The following is a 26,078-nucleotide window of genomic DNA, read 5'->3' on the forward strand; positions in this document are numbered from 1 at the left end:
ACTCTTAAAATGTTTCAACACAAATTGCGCATATTGCATATATATATATATATATATATATATATATATATATATATATATATATATATATATATATATATATAGTAAACACCATAAAAGGATTGTGCACCATGAATAACACAATATGGATTTAGGAAACAAATCACATAACTTGTCAACTCGAATATTACATAATAAATATCTTAGAATAGTGGCATACAATAAACAACATGAAATAAACTCGAGGAGAGAATCGTGCATCTTGCCGATTCGAGTGTCACCATGTAAAATACCAAGAAATGGTAGCACGCAATGAATATTAAAATCAAATCATCATTAATCGAATTGCGCGTCTTGCCGATTCGTAAAACACGATGTAAATGTCAAGAAATAACAGCTCACAATAAATAACAAGATCAAAGTACAATGAAATGAATCGCGCTTCTTTCACAGATTCTTAAGCCACCATGTAACTGTGAAGAAATGGTAGCGCGCAATGAACAACAAAGTTAAATCCTCATGAAATGAGTTGCGCGTCTTTCCAATTCATAAAACATCATGTAAATGTCAAGAAATAGTAGCGCGCAATGGACAACAATGTTTAAACACCATAAAACGAATCGCGCGTCTTGACGATTCTTAAGCCACCATGCCAATGTCAAGAAATGGTAGCACGCAATGAATAACAAAGTCAAACCTTTATGAAACAAATTGCACGTCTTGTCTATTTGTAAACTACCATATAAATGTCAAGAAATGGTAGCGCGCAAGTAATCTATTACTCATTTAAGAACTCAACCAAGAATATGAAAATTCTCAATAACGCTGTCGGAACAGTCCAACCACCGTCTGACCGCCTGGAACAATGATCACCAATGAAGGATGAAGGGCAGAAGAATGGAAGATCCAAATAGGCCGCCGGGACAGGAGCTCAGGAAGCACTGGGAGTTGGGCTGGCTCTCTTTTATAGAGTCTTGGCCCAGCCCAGAACCACGCCCAGGCATGTTGCAGGGAAAGTCTCTGGAAGGCCCTGGAAAGGGGCCACACCCTAACACACTCTGAAATCCTGCAGCAATACATTGCAAAGGAACAGTATTTGTAAGCATAATAAAAATAAGTTTTCAGGATTGAACTCTGCAATGCAAAAGGTTAAACCACAACATATTAGCACAATGCATAAATTACGTTGTTTTGAGAGTGCTGGGTTTTTGCATTTTTGTTGCCAATAGAGCGCGAACTGCTCTGGTGTTGACATCAGCCTAGTACTGATCAAGGGAGCAGGAAAATACAGAATGATACACCATCTGTTGTGGCTATAAGGGTTGTTTGTCAATTATCACACTGATCAGAAGGAGTGTTCAGCGGCGCACATGGACTTGGATGGGGCTATATGGATAGAATGCAGTTGTGTGCTAGGGGCAGAGATGGCTAGGACACAGACCAAATTGTCATTCTGATTACTCCCAGTACACCTGCATGACATGCAGTTGCTAGGTATCCAATTAAAATATATTATTTATGTTATCTGAGCCATGCTGATGGGCTGCACAGTAAAGTGTCCAGCCTTTAAGAAATTTAGCACATTTGTGGAATAAGCAATAAGGGATGTGGTGAGGTCACACCATGTGCTGCACTATGCCGATGACTTCCTGGTGGTAGGTTCAAAGAAGTAGAGAGTGTGCTAGGCGAAGTTTAGTTTTCAAATAAATGATGAGGAATATTGGTATCTCGTTGGCTGTACAGAAAAGAAGTGACTTACAAAAAGGCTGACCTGTTTGGGCATAAAACTAGACCATGGCCATGTCGTTTTGTCTGCCTCCATAGAAATTAAAGACTTTACATGAGATGCTAGCTCAGGCACTGGATAAAAAAAGAAGTGCTAGTTATGCTTACCCAACAGATTCTATGTCACCTCAAATTTGCTTGCAGGGTGGTGTTCCTAGGAAGGGCATTTGCAAAAAAGGGGGTCTTAGCCCCACCACTGAGTATGAATGACAGATAGAGTGAGGAAGAATTTATATATGTGGCTGACATTTTTGAGGTCATACAGTGGACTGACAGTGTGGCAGGAAGCTGACTCTATGATTTGGGAGATGGGGATATTTTTAGATACTTCAGAAAGTGGGAGATTTGTCATATACTAAAAATGTTGTGGTGAAAGAAGCAACATGATATTACATTTTTTTTTCCAGTGCTAGTGGCAGTAAGGCTATGGGGTGGGGAACTGTGAGACTGAAAAGTGACAAACAGTATAGAAAACAAAGATGTAGTGTATGCTGTGAACTGACAGACAACAAAGAATCAGCTGGCGCTGAGTTTGCTGTGCAAATTGTGTTGCTGTGCTCACAATTGAATATTCGCCTCAGGGCTAGGCATATGCTGGAGTTAGAAAACCAATGCACTCTCTCGTCTCACATGCAATAGGAAAGATTCCATAGTTTGGTGCTGGAGGTGGGCAAGTCAGCAATAGCAGTACCCCACAAAAAGTAAGAAATTGAGGAAGGCCCACTAGCTGATGGAAAAATGTTTGGTTCAATAATCAATGAGGTCCTAATGAACAGTGTGGAGAGAGTTTGTGAGGTTAGGAGGGAGCTGGAGAGGCAATACAAGGGAGTGGCTGCAGCCTTTTGGGGAAATTGGCAGACATTTGCTATGTTATGTAATAGGGAATTTACAGAGCGCATGCATCAAGGGGGCTTTGAATAGGGACATGTTAAGGAATTTGGGTGGCCTGGACCAAATATATTTTGGGGGTCCCTGTTTGGAACTTCTTTGAATTTATGATCGAATGCAAGCCCTTTCATTGCCCTATTTGGCCAGGTCAGGGACAGCGCACATGCACACTCTAAATTCTAAAGGTGGATACATTGCACATTCAGGGTTAGTAACATGTTTTTAATATTGTAACACAGCAGCAACTCACTAGTATTACCAAAAATAATCTCTGTGACACCCCCTATTTCTCATATGTGAGGTTCTGTTGTGATCTAAAAGAAACTCTTTCTATGGATGTTGCATGAAGCATAAACACAAAATTTCACTGTAAAATATCTGTAATAGACTCACACACATAACACACATTAAAAATAAATTAAAGAAAAACTGTTTTTAAAACAATCTTTTTAAGAATTATTCAAGGTCATCAGGGCAAGCTTCGCTGAAGAACAGAGCTGAGTGTATCAGTCCCCTGAAAGGATGGAGCCCTGGGCCAGAGCCCACTTTGCCCATGCCTTAAAACATCTCTAACTTTGAGGCTGCTCAATTATATCTCATAAACCTCTTTGAACAGCTATGTCTTCAAACATTTTCAGGAACTTAGGATGTCCGTAGCTTGGCGGAGAGTCACAGGGAGAGAATTTCAAGTGGTAGGTGCTAACACCAAGAATCTTCCACCTCCAGACCTACTCTTCCAGCATTTAGAAACAGACAATTAATTTGTGTGGGCAGCCCTAATTTATGTAAAGGGGTATCATTTTTAATCTTGTCTGCCACACATTTCGGCTCTAACTCATTTGTACTGTTAAAAGTGTTGGAAATGGCCTTTCTGCAGGGTTACCCCCAAATTTTTACCTTCCTCCTTCTCTTTTTTTGACCTAATTTTTGCTGGCTGTAGGACTCTGCATACTTCACCACTGCTAATCAGTGCTAAAGTGCATATGTTCTCTCCTTACCTCCTTACAACATGGTGACATTGGCTCATACCCAACTGACTTATTTAATTTGCTTGTAAGTCCCTAGTCAAGTGCACTACATCTTCCCAGGGCCTGTAAATTAAATGCTACTAATGGGCTGCAGCACTGGTCGTGCCACCCACATAAGTAGCCCCCTACCCATGTTCATGGCCTGCCACTGCAGGGCCTGTGTGTGCAGTTTCACTGCAACTTCGACTTGCAATTAAAAGTAATTGCCAAGCCTTAAACCCTCTTTTTCTACATATAAGTCACCCCTAAGGTAGGTCCTAGGTAGCCCATAGGGCAGGGTGCTATGTAGGTGAAAGGCAGGACATGAACATGTGCGTTTCATATGTCCTGGTAGTGTAAAACTCCTAAATGTGTTTTACACTACTGTGATGTCTGCTCCTTTCATAGGATAACATTAGGGCTATCCTCATATACTGGTTGAGTGGTAGATTCTGATCTGAAAGGAGTAGCCAGGTCATATTTAGTATGGCCAGAATGTAATAGAAATTCCTGCTCATTGGTAAAGTTGGATTTAATATTGCTATTCTAGAAATGCCACTTTTAGAAAGTGAGCATTTCTCTGCACTTAAATCTTTCTGTGCCTACAATCCACGGCTGGCTAGGTTTAGTTGACAGCTCCCTTGTACATTCACTCAGACAACCCCAAACATAGGATGCTCAGTCACACTTGCACATATCTGCATATTGAATGGGTCTTCCTGGGCTGGGAGGGTGGAGAGCGCGACACTTACATGTCAAAGGACAGTAGCCTGCTCTCACACAAAGGACTGCCACACCCCTACTGGGATCCTGGCAGACAGGATGGAACTGAAAGGGGACCTTGTGCACTTTGAAGCCACTCTTTGAAGTCTCCCCCACTTCAGAAGCACATTTGGGTATTTAAGCAGAGTCTCTGACCCTATCAACTCTGACACTTCTAGACAAGATACTACTGGAGAAGAAACCCTGAACCAGAACCTGTAACCTACCAAGAAGAAATGCTTGTCCTCCCAAAGGACTCACCTGAATGCTTTTCTGCAAAGGACTGCTGCCCTGCTGTTGCCCTGCTGCCTTCCTGTCCTCTGGCTCTGCTGAGATGTGCTCTCCAAGAGCTTGGATAGAGCTTGCCTCCTGTTCCCTGAGGACTTAGGACCAAAAAGACTTCATTTCTGGAAAATAAATTCTTGCATGGCTAAAATCGATGCACAGCCTGCAAGTAATGATGCACAGCCTGCATTGCGGTGAGAAAATCACTGCACGCTGAACCGGATCGACGCAGCCCAACTTCTGAAGAGGAAAACGGCGCAGCGCCAGTGTTGCAACCAGAAATTCAACGAGCGCCCCACTAGATCGATGCAAAGCTGAGCCGGGAACGATGCAGGCCAACTTCCTGAGAGGAATATATGCAGCACCTGTTGTGCGGCAGAAATTTCCACGCATCGCCCTCCAGATCAACTAAGCCCCTGTTACTTCGTCCTGCATGCCCAGTATTTCAACACACCGTCCCCCGGGTGTCCAAAAACCCTGCAACCCGAAGAGGATCCCAGTCTATGTGCCAGAAATCAACACAAAGCCTGCCCTGCGTGAAAACTCAATAACGCATTGTCTGTGTGCGCCAGAAAAAATGTACGCACACAGCCCCGTTTTCTAGGCAAATCCTCCTCTGTGGTCCCTTGCGGAGAATTTGAACACAAACCAGGTACTTTGTGCTTGCAAGAGACAATTGTTGCTTTTTCAGAACTAAAAATTATTTATATCATTTTCTAAGTGATATTCCAACGTGTACTTATTGAATCTTAATCGTTTTGACCTGCATTTAATCAGGTAAATATATCTTTTTCTAAACACTGTGTGGTGCATTTTTGTTGTGTTAAATTGTGTTGTTGCATGATTTATTGTACAAATACTTTACACATTGCCTTCTAAGTTAAGCCTGACTGCCCAGTGTGAAGCTACCAGAGGGTCGGCACAGGATAATTTGGATTGCGTGTGACGTACCTTGACTAGAGTGAGGTTCCTTGCTTGGACAGGGGGTAACCTGACTGCCAACCAAAGACCCTATTTCTAACAAAAGGCATGCATCAATGTTTGAAATCTATCTCTTCTTTCACAGGAAGGAAGTGCAACTTCTTTAACAAATGTGTACATGGGTATGTTTTGGGACATCAAAGACCAGTCTTGCTGCCTCATTCTAAATCACTTGCAGTTTGTATAACATTGCTTTAGCATAGTGCAGCCTAGATGAAATGGATGCCATTGCTATCAGTTTGTGTGCTTCAAAAGTCAGTAGAGGGGCAGTTTTTATCATCATTTTTAGCATTAAATCATTTTACGGCAAGAGTTTTTGGAGATATGAGCCTGGCAAAGGGGACTTAGTGAGGAGGATATTAGAAGGAGGGATGTGGTGTGACGATTTGTCAGTCAATGACAATGCACTCAGGTCCAGTGTAGTTGAAAAAGGCTTTATTAGTAACAGGAGCTCACCTTCTGTATATCCTGCTACCCCGAACAGTGAGGCACTTCATGAGCAAACATGGTGCACACTCAATAAAAACATTACTGTAGATTGTCATCCTTTGCCAAAAATGAATGAACTCTTGTCTAACATTTCTCTCTTTGTTGAACCTACTATCAGCTTAACATTAGATTTCACTTGCTGCAGACCCACATGACATGACTACATTTGTCACTCTTTTTGGAGCCTTTAAGTTTTTATGGTTACCATTTGGCCTGGCGTCTTCAGCAGGTGCATTCCAAAAATTGATGAACTCCATATTGTGTAACATACCGGGTACCCAGGCTCAGCAGGATGATGTTTTAAAATTTGCAGAGTCAATTGAGGAACATAGCAGAATTCCTGACAATGTTTTGAATGTCTTTAAAGAGGTGGGCGTTACCCTTGTTAACGCGTCCCTTTATGACTAATTTATACACTCTGGGACTCGTTTTAGGCCAATGAATCTTTCAACCCTGATTGAAGACACCTTAGGACGAGATAACTAATCAACATGTCAATCAGTTTGTCAATAGCGTCATCAATGTTTACAATAACAAGACAATTCAGATTAGTTAAAGACATTAATAAGACTCAGAAACCACCATGACCTTTCAGTCATGAACAACCTCACCAGTTTAGTACGATTTTGTGATATTTATTCCCTATTGATTACAATTCTACTAGCAAGTTTATTAATCTCAAAACCAAGAAACACATTAGCATAGTCACAATATGGCAACTCTGATAAGATTTCATCCAAGCAAGGATCACGAATATTAGAACATAGCACAATGTCAATATAGATTATTCTTAGCAGAGTAACATTAGAGCATCATTCAACAAAGCATAGTTTCAGTCATTTGTCTATTTGCGTCCGTTTAATGAACTCCTTAGCTAACCTCGAATTAGCATTGGCATGTTGGGCTTCATGCAAAACAATTTAGTAACATTAATTTAGAAAACCTCTATCTAAGGTCTTTGTCAAAAGAAGCAGTTGGTACCTAGAAAGAAAAAGCAAACAGATAATCACAATTTCATTGTCATATAGTTACCCTCCGTATTGGGTCAGCATACAGATTCAGTCTTCGTCCTCAGGACATCGGTTGATTACCCATCAGTCAGGAATTCAGCAAGTCGGGTAAGAAGGGACACTTCCCTCATAAGGAGGTAAAGTATAAATGGGCAATACAAGCGAAAGGATGGTTTAAAGAACCAAACAGCAAAGTCTCTATGCAGAGTGACAAAGTGTCTGGGTCATAGCAAATTCGCAATAGCATCTCCCTAACTCCTATCTATTTCCTTGTGCTAAGGGTTTTTATCCCTTTTCTGTTATACAGTCCCCTAATTCTTAATTGGTTGAGGTTGGCACCCCACTATCTTCATCCAATGAGTTTCCAATGAGTTCATCAAATTTGTCACCCCATAACAGTTCTCACGTAGTTTATTGGTCCTTACGAATGACGTCTCCAGCGGGTAGAATGTCCGGTATGATTTCATACTCTCGTGGTCCTTTGCACATGTTCAGTCAGTGGCTCCATTGTCTGTACTGGTTCAGGCGACCTTGTACCTGCGACTAGCCTACACTGTCGCATTCAGCAAGAATGTTTCATTGAGCAAGTCGAATTTCATGAGAACGGATCTACTACAGTTGCCTTCATCTTCTAGCTTTTAGAAAAGTACGAGTTCATGTCCTTCAGCAAGTCAGCACACTGTACGTTCGAAAAACACATTTAATATGAAGCCTGGCAGCTAGGCCTCGACTCACGCTAAGGCCTAATGTTTTATTAGCAGAACTTTAGCATATACCCTTAATATTTAGTGTAAAACCATAAATTAGCATATTAATTTAACATCATTAGTCAGTTTGATTAATCATTGTATTAATTGCCGGCCACTCCCCGTGGGCACATTTCAAGCATGCGTTTAGCAAAATACATTAATACATTTTCTATGCGGCATTATTACGCATTAGTTCATAAACATTTCACGTTAATATTGAGTATATAAGCTACGCTCTCTCACCCTCAAGCCAGAATAATGCTGTTTTTTTTAGTGCAAGAGTGTGACTGTCTTGGTCATAATATTTCTTCTTCTGGCATTAAAAATAAATGTTCCTTAGTTCAGGGAATTAGAGATGTATCACTACCCAAGGACAAGGACACACTAGGGTCCGTTTTGGGGATGAACAAATATTATTATAGATTCATATAGGGTTATGCTTTTATTGTGCAACCACTTTACACCTTACATCAGAAAGGTGCAAAGTTTCTTTAAATCAAACGTTCACAAATATCACAAAATTAATCATTGAGGCATCAGTTTTGCCAACTTTCAAACCTGAAGGCAAGTGCATGTGGCATGTAGAAACTCTGACAGTGGGCTGCTAAAGTATCTTGTTGCCAAAATGTGATATGACGATTCAGAAGTCAATGACGATGCACTCAGATCCAGTATAGTTGAAAAGGGCCTTATTAAAACAGACTACGTTCTGCAAGGCCTGCTTTCATGGATGCCAGACTGCAACTAAGGTATCTGTGATTGGAAACCATGGAGAAAGAATGCTCTTCAGAAGTAAACATTGTGCAAGACAGTATGTTGATCTTAAAGCAGGAAATAGAGGAGGGACAGAGTGGTAAGCTGACATTTCATACTTTACAAGGGTCAAGGGGCCAAGAAAAAGCAGTGGATCAGAAGAGGTCTCTTATCAAGGGCATCTTGGGTACAGTGGCAAAACAGGGGAGAACAGTGGCACATCTCTCTGGGAGTGCTACTTCTTTGGAGTGACATTTATATTATGTTTTTATTGGCACTCAGGATGCTAAAAGCAGTGAAGACTAAGGCCTTGGGGTTATCTTCAATGGGAAGATGTAGGGTGGTATGAAAACAAGATCAGGGTATACCTGACAAAGAGCAAGACAGACTAATAGCGAGAGGGCATTGTGATGGGAACAGGATAAAGGAGCAAGGGTTTCTGCAGCTTTGCCTAACTTGATCTGGTTTGAGAGAGAGGAGGAGGACCTTAAGCAATTGGAAAGTGGAAAAGTATTATATGTGTGGGTATGTCAGTGTGAAAGGAAGGTGACAGGAATGACAGATTGTTGTTTTGGCCATCAGGTGGGGCTCGGAGAGGAATGTGGACAAAAATAAGTTTGGATCTGTGGACAACCAATACTTAAATGGGCTGGAATGCAGGCAGGGAGACAGAGGGATGGTACCCAATTAGGCTTGGATGGGGCAGAAGTGATGGTGTGATGGTATGCGATTGGTTAGATGAGGTGGAGTTAGCTGCTCCCATTAATGTGAGAACTATGAATGAGGTGCTCCCTTCTTGATATGGTCTTGTCCCAAGATGGTCCTGTCGAGATGTGTTAATTTTACTCTTGGGTGAACAATGATTTGGTTTAGTCTACAGGTTTGTAGATAGTAAACATGGTGCAAAGGATTTGGGGACAATGAAGGAGTGTTGGCTAAAGACAGTGACTAGGTGAATCCATCTGTTGCCAAGGAGATTGTGGAAGGGATTGAGGACCCAGCAACTACTATCATGGCTAGTAGAGAAGTTAAAAAGGAACTAGACGGGTTCTGTAAGTTGCAGGACATAGACATTGCTATTCATCCAGTCAGTGTATGACTGGCCACAGTTGTACCAGTATCACGGGCACGTCTATATTTTTTGTGCAACAGATCGTATGCAGGAACAGTGTCAGCACTGTTGGGAGATTTTGGAAGCTTGGGAAAGGTAGCTGGTAGGTTTAGAGGTTCAGAAGCAACACCTGAGGTGAGGGGTATTTTGGTGGAGGTTTGAAGAGTGCTAAGAACGAGATTATGTGTAATGGGAAACCGAACAATGGAAAGGAAAGAGAGAATGAGGAAAGGAAAGGAAGACAGGCTTGTTCCAGGGTTAGGCAGATCAGTGAGGTGAAGATAAACGGTGGGGCAGGAGGAAAGCCAAAGGGCCTGGAGCAAAACACAAAACAGACATTGGTCAAATTGAAGTGAAAGAGTGGGGATTGCAACCGTTTAAGGGCATTAGAGTGGTTAGTTGATAATTGTTAGAAGATTGTGAAAGCATATTAGTTTGTGCAGCAACAAGCACAATTATGTTATTGTGTGCACTCAGCTTGCTCTTGAACAAAGCGGCGTTTTGACAACTATGAATGAGTCCATATTGATAATCCTCCCAATAACTGAAAGACAGAGTCAACCTCAGGAAGACAATACTGAAGCTTGATACGTTTTGATGAAAATTGGGTTTATTTTGCAAATGAATACAGGCACACTCAGCAGTCTGCTAATGCGGTGGGTACTTGGTTTCCTGATGCTAGCCACATGTCAAATAACGGTTTCCTGGTTCAAACGCAAACCAATTGAAACCAGCTTTTTTCACAGATGGATGCACAAAAATAGAGTTCATTCCCCTATTGAAACTTACAATGTTCAAAACCACTTTACAGAAAGTTGTTACAAACAGTACTATTTTTAATTTAAGTCCTTCGATCATTTTACATCTTATTTCATGTAATTTGAACAGATTCTATGGCAAAAATTCCATTAGGCAAACAAAAGTTTATAAAACAAAACATAAACATACCTTTTGGCTAGTTTGTTTGTATAAATGTGTCCAGTATGATATTTAAACAGCAGTAGAAAACATCTTCAGTGCAAAAATCATCAGTGCAAAATGGAAAGAAAAAAGAATAATTTTGTCTAAACCGTATAATTAATCAGCTAGAGTGGTGACAGTATGGACATATTAGAGGGATGTGGGATATGCTGTTTATGTCATACTGTTATGACGCCCTATGGTTATTGTAGTGTTTTCTATTTTGACTGTTTTGAATATGCCAAAAAAATGCTGTACGTTTTTCAACCCAAAAGCAGCACAGACCCTCATAGTTCCCTTGATGATGTAAAATAGCACTGTTTCAGCTTTTCAACTACTTAAGACATTAGTGACCCAAAAACTGTGGCGGGGACTTTGAAGTCACACTTTTAGTGCTCGGTTTATGTGATACTCTTTTTGACCTTTTCTCCCAACACAAAACTCATCAGTTTCTATTTTGGAGAAATGTGTGCAGTGAAAATTACACTGGAATGCAGTAATTCCTAAAAATATGTAATCCTCATTGCGGTAATTACCTTGATCTTTAGGGCCTTAACAGGTCAGCCATGGGCCACAATATTTAGAATAAAACTTTTCAAACCGCAAAACACGATCCATGTATGATTTAACATACTGGATTTAATATAGTACCCAGCCAGTTCTGTTGCAGTCTTTTGTTGCTCCACGGTGTGACCTGCTTGTTGGAGCAGCATTTTTGGGGGAGTGGAAACCTCTGGGAGCTGGTGGAACCAACTGTCGCCTGAACGAACAGGAGAGTAGAAGAAGAAGGTGTAGCTGACCTTATTGCTTATATTTGAGACTGGCTTGAGGATCCCATCAGATCAGCTCAATCGGCTGCAGACCCACTCTTGCAAGAAAGGTGAACTTCAATTACTTCGCTCCAACACTTTCAGATCAGTCTAAGTAGGAGATGAGTCACATTCCTTGCCGTCAGTGGGAGGCTGGTATACACGTAGAGGCTGCGCAAGCTTCACCTCAGTGTTCTTGGCTCACGCATGCTCATGATGGAGTGAGGCGTTGCCTTACAAGCCTCTGTGCTGCTTAAACGTCTGTGGCTAGTCCCAGTGAACTGTGCGTGAGAGAACACACTAGTGGTCATCTTAGTAGAATCATTTCTCATTGGAGTGGTACAGTGCAGGTTGTTTTGGCATGGCAAGCTTGAAAAGCATTGAGGAAATGTGGTCTTGCCAGTCAAAAGTCCATTTATGTCAGAATTTATTTGAGATTTGGAGTTTTTGGTATTTGTGGACCTGGCCCTCTCTGCAGAGTCATCCCTAGACCTTTTACTTTTTCCCTCCACTTTTTGCTGAATTTGTTTTTCCTGCCTTTAGGATTCTGACCACTTTATCACTGCTAACCAGTGCTAAAGTTCAGGTACTCGGTGCTCTAACCATGGTAACATTGGCTTATCTACAATTGGAATATTTAATTTACTTGTACATCTCTAGTAAAAGACCTTATGGCCCTCATTATGACTTTGGCGGTAACTGCCGCCTACCGCCACGGCAACAGCCGCCAATATGCAGTAACCATGGCTACCAGCCACCCACCCGCATTATGACCGTAGATGGAATTCTGCCAGAAGGCAAGCGGAATATCGCCGACGGTTATAGCGGCGGACGGCAGTAAGGTGGCGATGCTGCCGGGAGCAACGCCATGCCAGCAAAACACTGCCGACCGTATCATGAGCCATGATATGGCCTGCCAGTGTTTGCCTGGCAGACGCTGCTGCTGGCAGCAGCGCCACGTCCCGTCTCCTGCCAGAGGACCCCCTGCAAGCAGGTAAATCGGGTTCTCCGACATGAGAGGGGCTTGAGAGGTGGTGTGTATGTATGTCGGGGTGTTGTGTGTGTGTGTTGGGGGGTGTGTCATTGTATGCGTGCATGTGGGTGTGAGTCACATTGAATGCATGCGTGAATGACTGAATGTGAGTGTACGTGTATGTTGTGAATGCGTTTGTGTGGCAATGTATGTTGGTGTGTGTTGTGGTGTGTGGGTATGTATGTGTGCATTCGTGGGTGCATGTGGGTATGCATGTGTGTATGAGTGTGTATGTGTGCGCATGTGGGTGTGTAAATGTGCGAGGGGGCAGGTATCAGAGTACTTCGATTTGATTTCCTCAGGAGCAGATGATAAATCTCCAGTCCCAACCCAGACTACTCGCAACAAGTTAGAATCTTCGTTTGGAGCACCCTGGAAGGGGAAAGGGGAATGGGATTCAGAGATGATGTACGTCAGTACTCAGACTGCCACCTCACATCTATGATTGGATAACGGCACCTGAAAAAATCACATTCACATTTACTAGGGACATACTATATCAGTTACTATGCTTTATATTTAATAAACCTTTTATTCTCACTAATAATCAATATTATTCTCACTCACCCTGAGCTACCTGAGGTCTTGCTTCTCTCCATTGGTATATTTGAATATTATAGATGTGATAATGAACTTCGTTGAATGGATGTCAAATGAACATGAAGAGCTTCTCTGCACTTTCTTAATTAATTTGTGGGTTGCTATATATTTGTATATATAGTTATTTTTGGTTGACTTAGAATCAGATAAGGTATATTTCCTCTTGACTGACTTTTAAGTGCTGTATCTATAAATGCTTATTTGTTATAGTTTGTCTCTTCCATAACCTCAATGGAGCTGTCAAGATCTTTTGTATCTGTAAATGCTTATTCGCTTTAGTTAATTTTTTCCATAAACTCGATGAAGCTGTGAAGAACTTTTATATCTGTAAATGCTTATTCTCTATAGTTCGTTTCTTCTATAAACTCGATGGAGCTGTCTAGAACTTTTTTATCTGTAAATGCTTATTCGCTATAGTTCGTTTCTTCCATAAGCGCGATGGAGCTGTCAAGAACTTTTGTATCTGTAAATGCTTATTCACTATTGTTTATTTCTTTTGAAACTCGTTAAAGCTGTCAAGAACCTTTCTTTTTGTAACTGTAAATGCTTATTCGCTATTGTACATTCCTGCCGTAGCTGTAATACTTGCAAGAAACAAGAGCAACCGGGCACTCCAAAATAATAAGTCCGAAATAAATAAAGTTGCAGGAAATGCTTTAATCCTTTGTGCTGGGAAAATCCAATAAGTGCTCAATGATAATCATGTCCACATGTTAGGAAAGGCATATCAGAGTTCAGAAACAGCCAACACGTGTTTCGTCCAAACGGACTTTTTCAAGGCTGGAAATAAAAACAAATGGGATCTCATAAAAGTAGTAGCTCTACCATCCGGTAGGTACAATAAACAAAGATAGCCCGAAGGGCTATGCATTCTATGCAATAATCTCTTTGCTGTAACTTCAATTTCAATCTGATATATCTTTGTTTATTGAGGTTCCAATCTAGTCCTGGACCTTCAAAGTGGGCTTTTCAACAGTTTTTAGACAAACAAATCACCACAATCGAAACTGCTGCATTCTTCCTCAATGCTGAGGAATTGCCGCTGAGGATGAGGACCTTGCATCATTGACTGCACAGCTCTGGATCGACGCACCACCACCAGCCCCAGCGCATCACCTTCGCATTGCTGGCTGCACGGCTCGACAATGACACATCACTTTCATCGCAAAGGGTTCAATGCCATACCTTGAGGGCATTGCATCAATGACTGGTTGACTCAACGATGACGCATCCCCTGGTTGCGCAGATCAGAACTGACACATCACCTTTGTATCGCCTCATCAATGCAACCCTCCATCAAAGGTACTTTTTCAGTGGCCCTGCGTGAGTCCTGTAGCAAGCCTGCCCTCAATCCTGGTCAGACTGAACTTTGAATTTACCCCGGTCCAGCATGACCTCAAGTAACTTTTTAGCGCTAATGGCTTCTAAGCAGTTTATTCTTGAAAAAATTATATCTCAAGTTCTACTTATTAGAGTTTTGGTCTTGTTTTACTCATGAACATATTTTTTTTTTTTTTAAACTGGTGTGGAGTCTTTTTGTGGTGTCTTCACTGTGTTACTGTAATTTAAGTGCTTTGCCTACCGCCATGGATTTTGTGGCGGCACAGAACCCCACAAACTCCATGGCGGTATACGGGGTTGTGATACCGCCGACGGTGTAGTGACCGTCATCGGACTGGAGACCGAAGTCTGCAGCCCAGCGGTCATTAGTACTCTGGCGGTCGGAGTGGAGAAGTGACGGTTTGGCATGGAATCACCGCCATGCTTGTAATTAATTTTTTTTTACCGCCGGCCTGTTTGCGGTATTACTGCCACTTCTCCACTGACCGCCAGGGTTGTAAGGAGGGCCAATGTCTTTAAAAGTGAACACAGTGCTCATGAGACTGTTGAGGAATATGTGGCAATGTTAAGAGTATTGGTGGCAATGTGTGAATTTGAGAATAACATTGATATGTACACATGTGATCAATTCGTTTTCAGTTGCCATTTGAAAACGATACAAGAAATATTATGAAGCTGCATAAAACTGTCACCTATTAAAGTAATTGATTTAACCAATAGAATTGAAGGTTCTCTCATCTCTTCTAAGGAATTAGGCAGTAAAATAGTTGTTAACTCCTTGTCCTTGGGAGTTTCTGAAATGGATAGTGATGTGAGCTAAACATGCAGGAAAAACAAGAAAAGGATTTGTTAAGAAGAAACGTTTGACAATTTGTTACAGATGTGAGTCAAAGAATAATGTGGGGAACAGTCAGAGTTTTGCTGATTGTCTAAATGATGTATTTTGTGGAAAACAATTGGTCATTTTCAAGCAGTGTGTAAGACTAAGAACAATCCTGTGAGAATTTGTAGTGTTTATATTTTGGTACATGATTGCTGTTAAGCACTGAACAGTATGTTGTAGACCAGTGGTTCTAAACCTTTTGACTCTTGAGGACCCCACGGAATCACTCTACATTTCCCAAGCAATTTCTGATTTTCTTTTTTAGGTAGCTTTTTTACATAAATTTGTGGGGCAAAAGAAATTAAAACCATAAGGGCCTCTCATCTCTCCATAACCTCTCTGTTACACGTAATTAATTTTTTATAGCACTTATAATACCAGTGTAGGGTGTCGGAGCACTTTACAAAGGACTACAAGGTGCAAGATTCACATGCCATCCATACTGGTAGGCTTTTTGTAAGAGTGCTTGACCTGGAGAAGCACAAACTCAGGATTCAGAACATAACACATTGGTTAGCATTGACTTGAATAATAAGAATGCACTCAAGCAAATCTTTATTAGAAGCAGAAGGAAAATTAAAGACTGGGGAAAAAAACATAACTTCCTCATTTGTGCCATGCAGTTTGCATGCAGCTCTTTGATGGCAGTTCATAGCTCACTGTGCAAGATTACAATTGTAACTTATGAACTGCACAGTAACAATAGAATCTCTGTGACAAAAGCAGTAACCCACTGTGGAAGGCACATAAAATACAGTTTTTTACATGATACACATTCTGTGCAGCAGGCATATTAACCATCTGCACTACCTTACATGAGTCAAAACTGCCACTAGACAAAACTCCCATCACTCTCCAGCAGGTACATTAATCAACAGAGTTACCTTAACGCTTTTACTTTTCCCCGAAAGCTGCTGGAAGTACATGGAACTTTGCCTTTCAAACTGCTATAGAAATGAAGTAATAAATATAAAGACAGGCAGCTAGAGAAGCCCCTTCCTGCTGGCCCAGGACTGTGGACCCATCTGGGAATGTGTCATGGACCCTTGGGGGTTTGCGGACCACAGGTTGGGAACCACTGTTGTAGATTGTTCACATTAACTGTGTGACAGATGTTAAGTTGATGAAAGCACCTTTGTATGAACCACATGTTGGATAGTGGAGTTTTGCAAACAATGGCAGCCTCAGGGTATCCAATCACTATTTTGTCCAAAAATGTTTTATGAAAAATAGTCAAATATTGCAGAAAGTGATGGTAATCAAAAGGCTTTTAGAGAAAAGGACTTTGTTATGTGAGGCTATTTTCATGGTGTTGTGGAGTATCTGTGTGAGAGCACAACCACTAGGATTTATGTTGCCATCAAGGGTAAAAATATAATTGGGTTGCAATATTTGCCAACAAAGGGGTTGTATTTACATCTTGGTCTTGAAAATCCTGTGGTTTTGAGTGACATGCCTATCTGTTGTTTGTATGATTAAGTCTTTGATTCTAGCATGAGTTCTGGCTTGGATTTTTTAAACAATTTTCCAGGATCATATAGGTTAGTTGAAGATTTGAGCATCAGATTAGGCTCAAACCTCATTCTGAGCCCATGGTTCCCAAGGTAGCCCATGGTTCCCAAGGTTTGACCACTTCTTCTGGGCATGAGGGAACATTTAAATAATTACTTGGTACGTTATGTTCTGAAGGAATTATTGCTCCTAGTGACTCAGCACAATGGGTATCTCCTGTTGTTATAGCATGTAAAACATCTGGGGAAACTAGGATTTGTATAGACCTTCACACCTTAAATACAAATACTGAGATGCATTGTCATTTGCTCCCAAAAATACATGATCTTTTGACCAATTTGGGGAGGTTAATTTTTTTTAAAAGTTATTGATTTAAGTTGGTTTTGCTTCAGTGGCAAGCGTGCTCCAAAAGCTAAAGGATAATTTGTTTAGAAATTTGCAAGGTATACAGGCCTCTCAGGATGATATATTGTTTTTTGTCGATAGTGTAAAAAAGCATAACCAGATTTTGAAACAAGTATTGACTATACTATCTGAGAGCGGAAAGACGTTAATGCAAGTTTTTGACACAGGACCTTCAATATCTTGGTCGTACTACTACTACCTCTACTACAATTAAATCAACATTTTATTTGAATGAGCCATTAAATGAACAAGTCCACCTAAAGATAAAGATGCCCTTCACTGATTTTTCGGTTTGCACAAGTACTACGCTCAAATTTGTACAGGGATGTGCCCAGATTGTTCGACCATTAAGTTGTTTACTTAAAAAGGAGTTACATTTGTGTGGTCACCAGAAATGGACAAGGCTTTTTGCAATGTTAGAATTGTGACAGATAAAGCTCTAACATAGAAACTATTTTGTTCAGGTAAAAATGTATCATCAAATTTGATGCACTTTTAATAGAACTTGGAGCTGTTTTGAGTCAGTGGATGGCTGGCAGGGAGCACACTATGGGCTGGATTTACAAAAGTAAACTTAGTCTTGTCTAATTTTAGACCAAAAGTCTAAGTTTATGACTCTTGGATATTCACAAAGGTAAGCCATGAGTAGTATCTTTATGTCAGCACTCAGGGCATAATTTCTGCACTCAGGAAAGAGTTCCACCGGAGTGTGTAGTGTTCACTCCGGGTGCAGAGAGTGCACTCTTGGTGTGGAGATTAGCCTCCAGGGTTGGAGTGGAATCTCTGCACTCAGGTGGAGATTCCGCCCTGAGGGCAGAGATTCCGTCCCCAGTGCGGCCGTAAAGATACTACTTGTAACTTACCATTGTGAATACCCAAAAGTCGAAACTTAGACTTTTGATCTAAACTTAGACCATAAGTCTAAGATTACCTTTGTGAATCAGGCCCTATAGCTTGTGCTTCCAGAAAGTTTAAATCATCAAACCCACACACAACAGTAGTATAAAGCATGAGGTCCTCCCCGGTATTTGTGTGGTGTAGTGATACAAAACTTGCATTTGGGGCTCTAGCTTTGAATTATGTACTGATCACAAGACATTAGTACATAGTTTGAGTGGCCAGTGAGCCAGTATGGCTTTAAAAAGGATGTTAAGATTGCTCTTGAAACTTCAAGAGTATAGTTTTAAGGAGAAATATCCTCCAGGTTGGAAGTATAGAGCAGATTGTTTGTCCAGCATGCCACTGAACAATGTGGGGAATGTTGAGACTCTCTGAATATTCGGAATGTGTGGTTGATGCTTTCGATGCTTTCAGTGGGTGTGGCAACAAACTTTCTAAAAATGATTAGTTGACTGCATATGGCAAGGATGCAAAATCTTGTCAAGTGAAGGATCACATTAAGAAGGGCTGGCCCAAGGAGAGGTGACTGATGTCATAAAAGAGTTATTCTTAAATTTCAGAGGAACTTTCCTTTGTCAACGGCATGATTATAAGACACGATCCTTTTATTACACCAGAGGATCCAAGAGAAAAGTTGCTTTCATTAGCAGATGAAGGACAATTAGGTATTGCAAAAACATGAAAAAAATGGAAACAGTTTTGTTTTTGTGGCCTTTCGCTACACGCTTAAGTTGTGAGTGGTGTTAATAATTGCCCTGAATGTTTGTTTTCAGACAAACATTGGTGAACAAACAAAATACCTTTGCATCCTGTTCCTCTTCCTGACATGCCTTGGTATGGAGTAACATTTTATTTTTTTGATCCATACAATATTTTGTCATCCAAAATGAGATATTTAATTCTTTTAATTGATTATTATTTGAAGTTGATGTATTATTCATTTGTGGATTATCCTATTATAGAATCTATCATTACATTTCTGAAAGTATATTTAGCATTGAAGAATCAACGAAAGGGGTGGTTAATGATGATGGTACACATTTCGTGTCAGATTGTATGTATACATTTTTGGAATTGAATGATGTGACACAGCTTAAGGTTGCCTTATATATTCTAACATAAAATGGTTTAGTGAAATAAGATAACAGATTTATTCTGGAAGTTATTCAAATGACTGTAGCTTTGTAATTAGATGTTAATACGTTTTTACAAATGAAGGTATCAAACTACTGTATTTCCCACAAATTGCTAAAGGAATTTCACCTTTTAGGTTATTAGGCTGGAGAGATCCTCATAATAAACTCTTTCCTGAGTTGTTGAAGTGGAAAAATTGGATGTAGTTGCTAAGCTGGTTCTGACAATGAGGTATTTTGATAATAAAAACAAACGCAAGCAAAATAACATCAATGTCAGAGATTGGATTTTGATTACAAAAATGTATAATACTGTGAATGGTGAATTGAAGTTCTCTTCACCAAGTGTTTTGGAAAACATTAGTAGAGGTGCTACCTTATGACAAAGGGTGGTGGAGCAGAAGGAACCTTGTTCATTTGACAGAGGAGGAAGCTAAAATCATTAATGATGGAAAGAAGGATAGATGTCTTGGATGTGATTGATCAACATGGTTGGAGTATTGAAAGAATAATGTTAAGGCTCAGTCAATCAGTATTGGCAACTTGGAAAGGTTGCATATACACAACACTATGTCGGATCATGTCCACCTCTTTACAAGTGCATCATATTTTCCTGCAATTGTTGCACAGTAGATACAATATGCATCACATTAGTACCAGACTAATCCTTCCACCAAACTGCAAACTGGGTTCGAAGCCACTAGTCATTACATATAATACTGTAGCATTCCACATATAGTGGGAAAAATGAAAGGTGGAAACGTAGCAAAACTTTGGTGGCAAAAAATATTTACACATCCCTAATTTTTACATAATACCTTTTGGTGCACAGAGAAAATTGCACTTTTTCCTTGATAGAGTGGTCATTGAGAAAATTATTTTCTGAGCAAGTGTGGTCAGGTTTGGATGCCAAGACCACTTTAATATGTGGTGTTAATTTGGTGTACTGTTTGGTAATGAGTTCTTTATTTGTTGACTATGTGACAATACATGTTGTGTGTTGTATATTATCTTGGCCTTGATTTCTCAGCTACATGTTTGACATGGCTCACAGATGGCGTGGGTTTAACAGATTACAGTCATGTGCCCTTTGGTTGTAAGGTTTACTTGGTTGAAGGTTCATTTTATGTCTGTATGTGGAGTGCTAATTTTTTTGATCATGTGTTCATATGTACACATCTGCACATTGTGTTTTGCACCCATTAGTTTAATTCTTGTTTAGCTAAAAGAACTCTTCTTAGATAAATTATAATGGAAGATATGTAGTTTAGGAAATCTGCATGAAGCTACATTGTGACAGACTCCTGATGGTACTTTTGGGAAGGGTAATTTTTTCAACAACTCCCCCATAGCACACACCCTGCTAAAAATCACAAATCCACTGAGTTCAGTATTTGTTATATTTCTTTCAAAGTGGTTTGGCGTGTGATCCTAACCCTGACCATCCTGTTGTTCTTGTCTGAGGTTGAATAGAACATCAATCTGCACCATTGGCTGAAACAAGTGCTTGTCCAAGTGTGAAAACTGAGTTTATTTCTGGGCCGATTCGCGTAAACCAGTTGGGTTGAATAAACATCGCCAACAAATTGCAGCATAAGTATGAAATATACAAGAAATTTTTTCCTTTAAATATACATTGTTCTGCATTATAATTGTCCAGTCTCTGCAAATGTGTTACTTGCAGGGCAAATAACATGAAAGTAGTTACATTTAAAACAGTTTAAGATTGTTCTATTCCTAGTGAAAGGCTAGTGGCAATTGAGATACATGTACTTAATAATCAGAAGCTACCCCAGAAGTAAGTTTCCAGATCGATATTCACATTTTGTGGTGTGCATTGATGGCAGACTGATCTTTTTGTGGTTGGAGCTGCCGTAACGACATCATAAATTACCCTACCAAGCTTATAGAAACATTAATATACTGTAGCTTACTTAATGATGCCTGAATAACTGGCTGTAGTTGGAAGGGCACAGTGGACTCTCCTCATTACATACTGAATGGATATTTAATGCTTTGTTGTGTCATAGGGAAGTGAGGAATAAATTAATTGTTAAAAAATGAGGCCTTTTTTCCACACATGTATTTAATCATAGATTGGCATGGAAAGCTGTGATTTTGCCCGAGGCCCCAAAACTACTTTGCATGCAAATATATTGAATACGCATATGACAATCATTCAAACATTTACATTACTTAGTGAAGAGCATTCACGTTTAAACTTTCTCCCTGAAATGAAGCAACATTATAAAAACCTGGCTCGCTGATTGAGGAAAGCTAGGGGTCTATTTCGGTTTATTTAGGTGTATTTGAAGTATATATTTCCCACGACATGGTTGATATACTCAATATGAGCTTGCTAATAAAGTAGAGGACACACCTAAGCGAACCTTACCCCGTCGTAATAAATATATCAATTTATATTTAAACAAATCCTCTAAGGAAAGGAATTTAAAGAAATTAACGCTCTAAAAGCATTTTACGAAATCGTGTTTAAAGAACGCGCAAAATGAAAAACAAAGTTACGAACACAGCTACGAATACCAAGTCAGCGGACAGATAATTTAATATTAACCACACAATAATTGGGAAATGATTTTCAAATGTGTTGCTGTACAGTTTTAACTTTCTGTTAAACACGATATTTTTTTCTAAAGTTGACAAACCAATAGGTATGTTATTTCAGTCAAGGTTCCACACTCGGCAGCCACCTTGGTAACGCTTCCGAGCTTGAACACTTTAAGGGCATTTGAACTAAACGTTTTGGCTCTGCAAAAGAGCATAGATTCTCGCCAATGTGTCCACGGCTCTGCTTTTGTCGAGCTTTTACTAAAAGCCATAACAGCTTTACTGTCAGCTATCCAAGAGACTTCCTGGGACACAATGTCTTATTTGTTTGGGTAAGCTCTCATTTTGATGCTTCATTGGGTATGCTTTGCAGCTTCATTTGGGAGAATATTTCCATGTACACCTGGTCATACATGTAAAATTAAATAAGGATGTAACCTACTAAAGCATAGTGTCAGGTGGTTTAAATTTACATAAATTTAACAGTAATATTGGCAATTTACCTAAAAGCACATACATTTACCAGTATTGGGTTGACACCCTTCTGACACATTCACTGGCCATGGCCTCCTAGTCTTTTAGTCTCCGTTTGTTCATCTACTCCTCTTTCAGATATGAAACCAAGCAAAAGATAGCACATTTCTTAAAACATGCAGAGCCTCAGGGGCAGGTCGACCTGTGATAGTGCAACCTCTCCCACACATACAAATTTTAAACATGGACTTTAACTAGCTTTGTCCAGCATTTTCCAAACGTGAACACTCATCGCAGAGGGAAACGGCCTTTACCAGATGGACATAACCACGCAAGATGCAACCATGAAAGCGTTACCATGCTTGCCTGAACCACCCATGTGCCTGAAACTCGCAAATGCATGGCTAAGGCACTATGCACATGCATGGTTCAGGGAAACAGCTGGAATAGCTGGGAGAGGAATGTGGATGTCAGGTAAGTGGCGCTGGGGCAGATGGGGGGTCAGGGTAGTTTTAAGGGCAGGGTAGGTTTTAGGGTTCAGGGTGGGGGCCGGGTCAGGGTCATTTTTACTACAGGGCTGGGAGGTTTTAGGGTTCAGGGCAGGGGTTGCAGTAGTTTTTAGGACAGGGCAGGGTAGGTATTAAGGTTCAGGGCAATGGGTGGGGGCATTGGGGTAGATTTTTGGACAGGGAGGGGTAGGTTTTAAGGTTCAGGGCGGGGGGTCAGGGTAGTTTTTAGGACAGGATGGGGTAGGTTTTAGGGTTCAGAGTGGGGGTGGGGTAGTTGTTAAGATAGGGAGGGGTAGGTTTTAAGATCCAGGGTGGTTGTGGGGTCGGGTCATTTTTATGATAGGGCGGTGAGGTTTTAGGGTTCAGGTCGGGGTTCGCAGTAGTTTTTAGGACAGGGCAGGGGTAGGTTTTTAAGGTTTTCGGTAAGGGAGGGGGGATTGGGGTAGATTTTTGAACAGGGAGGGATAGGTTTTAAGGTTCAGGGAGGGTGGTCAGAGTAGTTTTTAGGACAGGATGGGGTAGGTTTTAGGGTTCAGAGTGGGGGTGGGGTAGTTTTTAGAATAGGGAGGGGTAGGTTTTAAGGTTGAGGGAGTGACGGGGTTGGGGTAATTTTTACGACAGGGTGGGGAGGTTTTAGGGTTCTGGGCGGCGGGGGTCGCGGTAGTTTTTAGGACAGGGCAGGGTAGGTTTTAAGGTTCAGGGCAAGGGTGGGGGGATCGGGGTAGATTTTTGGACAGGGAGGGTGTAGGTTTTAAGGTTCAGGGTGGGGGTTCGGGGTAGTTTTTAGGACAGGATGGGGTAGGTTTTAGGGTTCAGGGTGGAGATGGGTGTTGGGTTTTGTTTTAGGATAGGGAGGGGTAGGCAGGGGGTCGGGGTAGTTTTTAGGACAGGGTGGAGTAGGTTTTAGGGTTCAGGGTGGGGGCAGGGTAGCTTTTAGGACAGGGCAACTTAGGTTTTAGTGTTCATAGCGGGGGTTGGGGCAGTGAGTCAGGTAGTTTTGAGGACAGGGCAGGGTAGGTTTTAGTGTTCAGGTTGAGGGGTTGAGGTAGTTTTTAGGACATGACAGTGTAGGTTTTAGGTTTCAGGGTTCAGGGCGGAGGCAGAGGTCAAGGTAGTTTTTAGGACAGGACAGGATTGGTTTTAGGGTTCAAGATGGGTCACAATAGTTTTTAGGACAGGGCGGGGTAGGTTTTAGGGTGCAGGGCTAGGGCCCGGTTCAGGGTAGATTTTACTACAGGGTAGGGTAGGTTTTAGGGTTCGCGCGGGGAGTCAGGGTAGTTTTTAGGACAGGGCAGGATAGGTTTTTGGGTTCAGGGCAAGGGTTTGGATTAGTTTGTAGGACAGGGTGGGGTAGGCTTTAAGATTCAGGGAAGGGGTGGGGGTCGGGGTAATTTTTAGGACAGGGCAGGGTAGGTTTGAGGGTTCAGGTTGGGGTTGCAGGTTTGGGATAGTTTGTAGGACAGGGTTTTAGGGTTCAGGGCAGGATCTGTCAGAGTTGCTTTTAGGACAGGGCAGGGTAGGTTTTAGGGTTCAGGATGGGGGCATGGGTGTTGGGGTCATTTTTAGGACAGGATGGGGTAGGTTTTAGGGTTCAGTGCAGGGGTCGTGGTAGTTTTTAGGACGGGGTGGTGTAGGTTTTAGGCTTCAGTGCGGGGGTCGGAGGGTCATGATAGTTTTTCAAACAGAGTGGGGTAGGTTTTAGGGCTCAGGGAGGAGGGTCAGGATAGTTTTTATAACAGGGTGGGGTAAGTTTTAGGGTTCAGCTCAGGGGTGGGGGGTCAGGGTAGTTTTTAGGATAGGGTGGGTAGCTTTTAGGGTTCAAGGCTGGGGTAGGGAGGTCATGTAGTTTTTAGGGCAGGGTGGGGTAGCTTTTAGGGTTCAGGGTGGGGTGGGGAGGTTGGAGTCGTTTTTAGGACAGGGCGGGATAGGTGGATAGGTTTTAGGGTTCAGGGCAGGGGCTCAGGCTAGTTTTTAGGACAGGGTGGGGTAGGTTTTAGGGTTCAGTCAGGAGTGGGGTCGGGGAACTTTTTAGGACATGGTAGGGTAGGTTTTAAGGTTAAGCGTGGGGATCGGGGTACTTTTTAGGACAGGGTGGGGTACGTTTTTGGGTTCAGGGCTGAGGGGGTCGAGGTAGATTTTAGGAGAGGGCAGGGTAGGTTTTAGGATTCAGGGTGGGAGTCTGAGGGTTGTGGTTATTTTTAGGACAGGGTGGGGTAGGTTTTAGGGTTCAGGGTGGGGTGGGGATCATTTTTAGGACAGGGTGGGCTTGGCTTTAGGGTTCAGGGAGGATCGGGTAGTTTTAGGGTACTGTGCTGGGTGGGTGGTCGTGGTAGCTTTTACTACAGGGCAGGGTAGGTTTTAGGGTTCAGAGCAGAGTAGTTTTTAGGGTTGAGGGTGGGGCAGAGGGTCGGGGTAGTTTTAAGGGCAGGGTTACGTTTTGGGCTTAGGGCAGAAGGGGTAGGGCTCAGGGCAGGGAGTGGAAGTGGCAGTTTAAAGTCTGTGGCGGGGTGGGTTGCAGAGTATGGTATCAGGTGTAAGGGGGTAGGGCGGGGAAGAGTTTACCATGCATGTTCATTTATCAAGATGCTTTTACAACAAAATTAATTGTAAAGGCAAACGTGGTAAAGACGTGGTAAAGACGCTGTCATTTTTTAGACCGCGTTTTTAAGGCATGTATGGTTCAGGCATGCGTGAATCCATTATGCAACCATTGCAGAAGGTGCCCAGAGTTACATAGCACAGTGCCTCCCAAACGTTTTAGAACCACGACCCACCTCTTAGTACGAACAACTTTTTGCGGCCCACCTATCTTTAATGAACATGAAGCGTGTGATTTTTTAATGGAATAAAGCATTGGGTCTTGTAGAGCATTGTTATCTTCAGACAGTACATTTTCCATTTTGAACTGACATACAGTTTTACAAATAAAACTAGATGACACGCAAATGATAATGTGTCGATATTGGGTTTCAGTGACTATGTATTATTTCGGCATCACCAAGTAAAGTATCTTGATTTGTTCTGATCGTACTAAAATCTAAATGTGTCCATCGCACAGAATTAGAGAATTACAAAAAATTGTGCTTCAGTTTGCTTTCCCAACTGTTGAAAATGTACAATTCATTTACATG

The sequence above is a fragment of the Pleurodeles waltl genome, chromosome 2_2 (assembly GCF_031143425.1).
Source record: "Pleurodeles waltl isolate 20211129_DDA chromosome 2_2, aPleWal1.hap1.20221129, whole genome shotgun sequence".
Classification (NCBI taxonomy): Eukaryota; Metazoa; Chordata; class Amphibia; order Caudata; family Salamandridae; genus Pleurodeles; species Pleurodeles waltl.